At 34.7% G+C, this 8,592-nt stretch overlaps 1 pseudogene; it reads right to left on the reverse strand.

The window, feature by feature from the left end:
- Window positions 1–4,428: 4,428 nt before the first annotated feature.
- Window positions 4,429–6,177, reverse strand: LOC105072996 (small ribosomal subunit protein uS2 pseudogene; annotated as a pseudogene).
- Between the last annotated feature and the right edge of the window lie 2,415 nt (window positions 6,178–8,592).

The following is an 8,592-nucleotide window of genomic DNA, read 5'->3' on the forward strand; positions in this document are numbered from 1 at the left end:
TAGCTAGTGGTTATATATTTATAATATTTCAATATTATATATTCCAAATACATTTATATCTTAATATATGTATTTATATATTATATACTATATTTATAAATTATATATTATATTATACTATATATTAATATATTATATATTGGAATATATATATTGGAATTTATATTTAGGATTCTGGTTAATTTGTTAGGTCTACTCCTTTTCTAGCCTCTATCATGAAAGATAAACACAGAAACTATGATTTCCTTTCTTACGTTTTTTGGTTTTGTTTGCTGTTCTTTAGTTTTTTGAAGTGAGAATTTAATACATTTACTTGAATTATTTTATTTTTATTTATTTGTGTATATCTTATAATTCTGGGTTTGTTTTTTGGGAGGTAGATAATTAGTTTTATTTATTAACTTATTTTTAGAGGAGATACTGGGGATTAAACCCAGGACCTTGCGCATGCTAGGCAAGCACTCTACCACCTGAGCTATATCCTCCTCCCATATATCCCATAATTCTGATCACTGCTTAAATGTATCTGTATAAGAAGTGCTTTATTATCATTATTTTTTAGAAGTTGTGTAATTTTAGTTTGTATTTTTCTTTTCACAAGAGCTATTTATTAGGTGTATGAAAACTTTCCATTTGGAAGGGTCTTTTATTATTTGATTTTGTTAATAATGCCTAGTCTCATTGCACTGAGATAAGAGTGTGGTTTACTTCTCCTTTATGAAGCTTACTGATGTTCTTTGTGACCCAATTTATAGTCAATTTTTGTAAATGTTCCATGGAATTTGAGCCTGAGGGGTGTTCTCTTACTACTGGGATGTAAAGTTGATAAATATTGATGAGCTCTCAGTGATTATGTTGTCTATGTTGTCAATATCCTAACCTGTTTTTTGGCCCTTTGATCTGTCTTGCACTGAGAGTGATATGATTAATTCTCTCCATTGATTACCATGTTTCTATCATGTCTCTCTATATCTTCTATTTTTCCATCAAAAATGTGTTTTCTGTATTATTTGGTATATAGGTATTTATAGTTATTATATCTTCATCGTGAACTACAGTTTTTAGTATTAAAGAGTAACATTGTCATATTCAGGCTTGAATTCTACTTTCATCACTAACCGTGTTTTTCTACTGCTTTTATTTGCCAGGTGTAACTGTGCCCACGTCTTTATGTTCAACCTTTGTTTTATGCCTGTTTCTTGTATACAGCTTATACTTTATCTTTGTGAACTAAATTTAAATTACTTTGTCTTCTAATAGGTGAATTAAGCCATTCACTTTAATATGACTGATGTGTGTGTTTTCAAGTCTGTCATAATATTGTATAATTTATTATGTTTCTTTTTCCTGTAAGATGTATAGTCTTACTGTTAATACTCTTTTTAGTTTTTTTATGTTTAGGAAGGTTTTCATTTTTGTTCTAATGTTTACCTTTATACTGTAACTTTTAAAAATGTCTTTAGTTTCCTATTTTCTTATTTAAAATTTATAGTGTCAGTTCTTTCTTTTTTTAATTGAAGTTAGTTTACAATGTTGTGTCAATTTCTGGGATGCAGCATAATGTTTCAGTCATACATATACATCCATACATTCTTTTTCATGTTCTTTTTCATTATAGGTTACCATAAGATATTGAATATAGTTCCCTGTGCTATACAGTAGTTGTTTATTTCATGTCAGTTCTTAGGCTCTTCACACCCACATACTGCCTATACATCAGTCGATGAGCTTATTTGTTTCCTTGTCTTCCCTTTTTATTTTTTTTTATTTTTCACACAAGACATATAATCTTCTACCCATGGCTATGCCTTTATTTTAGCCCTAGATCTATAATTATAAATATTAAAATGCCTACTATCTTTTTGTTAATGTTATTCCCAGTTATAAGTTTGGGAAGATGCTCATCCTCCAAAAATGCTTTAAGTATGGCTCGTGGGTGTAGGTTTCCTAAGTTTCTGTTATACTTAATATTTAATAGGCAGCTTGGATAATATAAAATCCTTGGTTCACACTTTCTTTCATTGATATTTTAAAAAATATGCTGTTCCATTGTTGCCTTGCTGTGGTGGCTGCATTTGAGAAATCTTAAACTAGTCTAATTCTTTTGCCCTTTTGTAATTTGTTTGATCTTTGGCTTGGAGAACTTGAGAAATTTTTTTTCCTTATCACTGAAGTCTAAAAGTTTTACCAGACTGTATCCTGTGGTTTATTGACCTGGATTAATTTTCTCTTGTGGCTTGTGTCTTATTTTCAGGTCTTTTTTATTTGTTGAAAAATTTTAAAGCTATATCAACTATAGCTTTAAATATTAGTGTTGTTATGTTGATTTGTTATTTGTTTTCTTTCAGAGACTTCAATTATACTTATGAAATTCTTTACCTTCTATTTTCAGTATTTTGACCATTTTTTCTGCCTTTTTTTAATCTTATTTTTATTTTTTTGATTTTCTTTTTGAATTGCTTTTCTTTAATTCCTCTTATTCCCTACTTTCCCTTAGGTGTCCTGTAACTTAGTCTGCATTTCTAAGAACATTTTATCCTTTTCCATTTTTTCCTAGATTCAGTCAACATTGTTTTTCTTTCTTTCTGTTTTATGTTTATTTTTGTTATTAATTATTGAAGTTTCGATTCAAAGATTTTTTGTTGTTGTTTGCGTGCTTCTCAAAGTGCTTGTCTGAGTATACTTCTCAATTTGAATTATTGTCTTACAGCTTTTTTTCTCTTTCAAAGGGTTTTCATCATTTTGAAGCCTGTTCAAATTGTCTAATTGTTTTCTCCTGTTCATTTTGTAGTTTTGGGATAATTTACAAGATTCCTAGGTCAGTGGTTTCCTTTTCTCTTGATGGAGCAAAATTTAGTTTCTTTAGTTAATTTTTCATTTTGTGGTGATGGGGGCAGGGACTGTGTGTCTTCCATGTTTTGGAGTCTCCTATTTTGTCTTGCAGACCCCTAAATTTTCTCTTCTTACTATCTTCCCCTTTATCATATAATTGCCGAAGCATGCTTCACCCTTTCTTCTCTGTATTTTTCTTTTACAGAAACTATATCTTTCCAACATTGCAAGTTCAAATCATTCATACATTTGAATGTTTTCTGTATCAAAATTACTTCCACATTAGCAGAATAACTTCTTAATAGTTTAACACTTAACATGAACTTTCTCTGACAGTGGTGTTCGAATCAGTCTTAGGCCTCTTACAAGTTCCACGCTTCTCTCTGTCCCTAGAGTTTTCCCAAACATGCCCTTGTTCATCACAGAGGCTTATGATAGGAGCCTGTGTATCACTCATCAGAATTTGGAGTGTTTTACCTTTAAAAGATTTTTTTAGTTATTTTTAAGTTTGGATTTTTTTCTTTTGTTTATGTGAAGGGCATGATTTTATGTAGTTTTATCTGTTCATTTTTCTGTTATGTATTATTTTAGAGGAATACATGGGGGAGGGAACAAAGATGTAGGCAGCAGCCATTATTTTAGGCTACTAAAATTGTCCCCATTGCTTTTAAAGTAGACTTAAAATCCTATTAACTTTTCCTCCTTTCTCTTTATCTGCCACTTCAGGAGGTATCTATTGTCTCAAATCCTAAACTTTCTGCAGTACATGTAAAAGTTTGTTCTTGCCATTCCTCACAGCCAAATTAAAATTCAGATATTTTTGACTAATTCATTTATCATTTGACTAAGTTATTGATATGTTTTCCAGGTACCAAAATTTTGTTATTAACTCCTCTCGTTTTCCTCACCTTTGAGTATTTGTGCCTTTTGAAAAATATTCACTTTTACACCTGTAAATTTTATACTAGTCAGTTTAATGGAGGGAGCAAGTGTTAATGCATGTTTTTAATCCACAATCTTTATCCAGCAGTTGAAGATGTACTCATGTGAGACACAGCTAAGGCTTTTCGGGAAAATATATCCTTGTTATTTATTCTGAGGATGTTATTAATATTTGGGAGTTATGTGTTTTAGGAAGAAAAGAGAACTAGGATAATAATTCTCCATTTGTTTGGTAAATAAAAACTCCCTATGGACATTTAACTTAAAAAGTAGAACTTTATATACTATTTCTGCAGTTTCTGATTCAGTAGGTCTGAGTTAAGACCTTAAGTTTTATATTTTAAACAATAATCCCAGGTTAATTCTGGCTATTGTTTCAGGCACTCCACTTGAGACACACGAAGCTATGGATAGACTTTTTAACAAAAAAGAAGGCTGTATCTGTGTGTCTGTGAAATTTCTTGATAACTGAAATAGATATTAGTGGCATTTATATATATATGTAATCTATTATATATTTATTTATACATATTTTATATATAATAGATTACACATATATGTTTTAAAAAAACTTTATTTTCTGTCAACCTTCCATTTTGTGTGTAAGAGTCTGGGAGAACAGCTTAAGACCACTCAGTGGTGCTTCTTACCGGTTCACGGCCCAGAGATGCCGGGCTGCAAACAGCCCTCAGTGGGGGCTGAGGCTCCATCTTCAGCAGGGAACCGCTGGGCGGGCACAGAGGGCACCTGTGCCTGCGGACCCATCTGTGACCTCAGGGGGAGTAGCAGCAAGTCTGGGAGCCGGAACCGTCCATTCACCCTGAAATTCCCCCTCGGTCTCAGCCCTCTCAGCAGCAGCCTACTCTTCCTTTCCGTCTCTTCAGGATCTCTGTGGAAACAGAGGTCGGGCTGAGCGCTGAGGCGAGGCGAGTTGAGTTCGCGGGAGACGGTGCCGCGCATGCGCAGAACGTCCCGGGCCAGCGTCAGACCCACCGAGTGTGCGCCCGGGTTATTGTGAGGCGATGATGGCTGCTTCCATACTGGGCGCAAGGAGAGTGTGTGTCACAGAGCAACAGTGGCCTGGTTAACAGAAGATCCCTCTGTGAGAGGCTGGTGGTCAGCCTGGAATCAGTAGCCACCGGAGGCTGTGGCTCCGGGAAGACGGCCCGGATCTTGTTAGCGAAGGTTCCAGGAGTGAGGCGGCCAGCAAGAGCAGTGGCCCCCGAGGCAGCAGCAAACTCCAGCACAGCTCGTTGGCCTGGAGGATACGACGCTGGCATCAGCTGGGTTTTCAATGGCATGAGCTGCCGGAAGAAGCTTCTCCCCTGTTGTCTTCAGATTTACAAGGTAGCTGCCATCATTTCTCCTTTGGTAGATGATTGTTACATTTAGAAATCAAGGTTGGTGCCACCTAAGTGGGTTCCTGGTGCAAGAACTTTGAGGACATCCTTGTCCTTTATTTGCAGGACATCAAGAACTCAGGACACTGTGAAAGTTTCCCTTTGAGTTGTTATGGGAATCCAGAACAACGCCTTCTGGGCGCCTTTCTGGGTCGCATGGAAAGCCTTGGTGGCATTACTCTTGAGAGGCTTGGTTGTGGCAGTTTTACTTTTGTTTATCAATATTCACTCCTCCTCTACTTCTGGAACTGAAAAGGATTATACTTATACAGACTCTTAGTATTACATGTGCCCTGTAGCAAAATAATAATAGCAAAGTTAATGAGGTTAGAATAAGGGTAATATTGTCTAGTTCACTTGTTTGTTAATTTTTATAACACACTAGGCTCTGTGAAGTTGCTCAAAAGCATAAAAAAAAAATCTCCATTAGTATTGTCCCTGGAGGGTACCATGTGCAAGACAGCTCTAGAAAAATTAGCACTTTGAATTTTGAGTATTTGTTCTTTTGACTTTTGATTTGCAGTTTATACTTGAAACCATTCATTGGTTTCTATGTCTGTGGTGTTTTACTTTGTATAGTATTTCTCCTATAGCAGTCGTGGAGTCTCCCTATAAATTTTTGTTGTGGCTGCTCTGGATGATGAATGACAGTTTGTTTGAGGTGACCCCCAAGTTTTTATTTCCCTAGTAAATGTGAGATGTGCTACACAGCTTATATGTTATAGTATGTCCATTCCAACATCTTCAAAACTTGCTGAAGCTCTTAGTCAGCTCTGGCTGCTGTAATAACAAAGTACCAGAAACTGATTGGCTCATGAACAACAGAAATTTGTTTCTCATAGTCCTGAAGGCTGCAAATCCAACATAAAGTGCCAGCATCATTGAATTCTAGTAAGGACTTTTTTCCAAGTTGCAGTCCGTTAACTTCTTGTATCCTCGCATCGCAGAAAGAGAGAGAGCTAGCTTTCTGGGCATCTTTTATAAGGGCACCAATCCTATTCATGGAGGCTTCATTCTATGACCTAATTACCTTTCAAAGACCCCCTCTAAATAAGTTCACCTTGGCATTAGGGTTTCAACACATACATTTTGAGGAACACAAAACATTCATTCTATTGCAAGATCTATTCAGACATTTTTGCTTGATGAAATAATAAACAGATATGTCACTAGGAACAATGATTTGCTTTTCCCTAATATAAAAGTAAAACATAGTCTTTGTAGTTTATTCAATAATTACAAAAAGAATAAGATAAATGAAAAGTGTACTTTTCAAAGATGAAAGACAATTGCTCTAGAAATTAATATAGTGTCTTGAAAACCAGCTATTTGAACTCAGAATAAATTTTATTGAAGTTCATCTGTATATAAAAATACAAATTAGTTACTCTTGGCAGGAAATGACTTTGAATATTCTAATAGTTCTTATAGCAGCTACACTTTTGTACCCAATTAAGTCTGTTTTGTTTAATAGCTTTTATTGAGAACACATTATTTGCCAGACACTGTTTCGACGCTCTGCATGTAGAAACTTAGTTAATGCTTATTACAATGCTGCGATGTAAGTGCTATTATTATCATAATTCTAGAGATAAATAACCTGAAGTACACGAAAATAATTTGTCTCTGATTGCTTAATTAATAATTGGAAGAACTAAGATTTTTGCCTTGTATCTTCTTCAGAGCTTTTATATTAACCATTACACTATGGTAATTTCTTTAACTTGTGGCAAATGGTAACATGCATCCATATATCTGAGATGATTCAGAGTTTCTAGAATGGGGCTTTTCACACAAAGCCCATGTAATACTTGCTGTGTCCTTATGTTTAAACAATGCAGGACACACTCATACTTGTTACTAAGCAAAAGTCACATAGCAAAAAAGAAAAATATATTTTGTCTCCTTTATTTGGGTGAATTTAAAACAAGTAGCATTTTGTTCACCCAGAAAGACAGAAAATTAGAAATTATATAAAATTAGGAAGCGACAATTATATACTGGTATAGCCCATCTTAGCCTATTTTCAAAGTCATAAAGATTTTACCCAGAGAGGATAATACTATTCTCAGGGACACCGTGCTCTATCCTTTGTGTGTGTTACTACATATGCTTTCCTCACTATTCCTAACAGTTCTCAAGAGATACACTTCTATAAACTGTGAAGCAAACATTACCCATTGTGTGATGTGGAGATGGGCAGCAGTCAGGCCTTGATTATGTTTCACAGTGTATTACTTTGGATTAAAGTGGAAAAAATCCAGATGGATGATATTAATGTGTCTTGGGTGATTTTTCACTTTTTGAATAGACGTCACTGACATGTAATATTGAAAGCCAGTTTTTGAAGGAAGCTTGGAACAACCTCTACCAAAGGGAGTTGTGCCATAGCTCGTTCACTCTCAGAGAACGTGGGCAATCACAGCATGTTCTATCTTACTGGTTTTTTTCGTTTGCTTGGGATGTAGGACCCCCTCCCCCAGCTTTATTGAAGTGTGATTGACAAATAAAAATTGTATATATTTAAAGTGCATAATGTGGTGATTGGATATACATTGCAAAATGATTACTACAATGAATCTAACACATTCATCACCTCATATAGAGACCATTTTTTTATGTACGTGGTAAGAACACTTAAGATCTTCTCTCTTAGCAAATTACAAGTATACAATACAGTATTAATTATATTCACCATGAAGTACAGTACATCCTTGGAACCTATGCATCTTAAAATGGAATGTTTTTACACTTTGACCAATATCTCTTCACTTCCCCCTCCCCCCAACCCCTGGCAACTACCATTCTACTCTTTAGTTCTATGAATTCAACTTTTTAAGATTCTTTATGTGAAATTATATAGTGTACAGGTAGTTTTTTAATATTTTATACTACTAAGTAAACTTATGAGGCAAATATATTAAAAACAGAAATTGGGCATTAAAATTTTTGAAGTAAGTATTTTGGATATGTAATTTTTCTCCTTATTTAAGCAATTGTCAAGTGGAAATTGAACCCTAGGTTAAAATATTTAAGATAGCAACTTGTAGAATTGCGTGGGCACCTCATATGGTAGTCAGTATCTTCTTTAAAGCTCTTCTTTTGGTGAGATATTTCTGAAGCTCTGGCTTCAAATGGGTTACAGGGATGGGTAAACATTATTGTAAGTGACAAGAACTCTTCTCAAATATAGGCTACCTCTTGTTCTTTGTGTACCCCCAGCATCTAATTCAGTACCTGGCACAGGGCAGGCAATTGATGCACGTTGGTAGAGTGAGTAAATTAAACAATAATAATATGAGCCTCTTTTGGATGGTTTAAGTTTTTTGTTTCCATGCAGGGACCCAGTTTTATTTTTCTATCTGTTGCAGTGTGTACTTATCTTTCCCACTGGTAAATGAAACTGTCTTAGACCTTA

Source organism: Camelus bactrianus, chromosome 5 (genome assembly GCF_048773025.1).
Source record: "Camelus bactrianus isolate YW-2024 breed Bactrian camel chromosome 5, ASM4877302v1, whole genome shotgun sequence".
Classification (NCBI taxonomy): Eukaryota; Metazoa; Chordata; class Mammalia; order Artiodactyla; family Camelidae; genus Camelus; species Camelus bactrianus.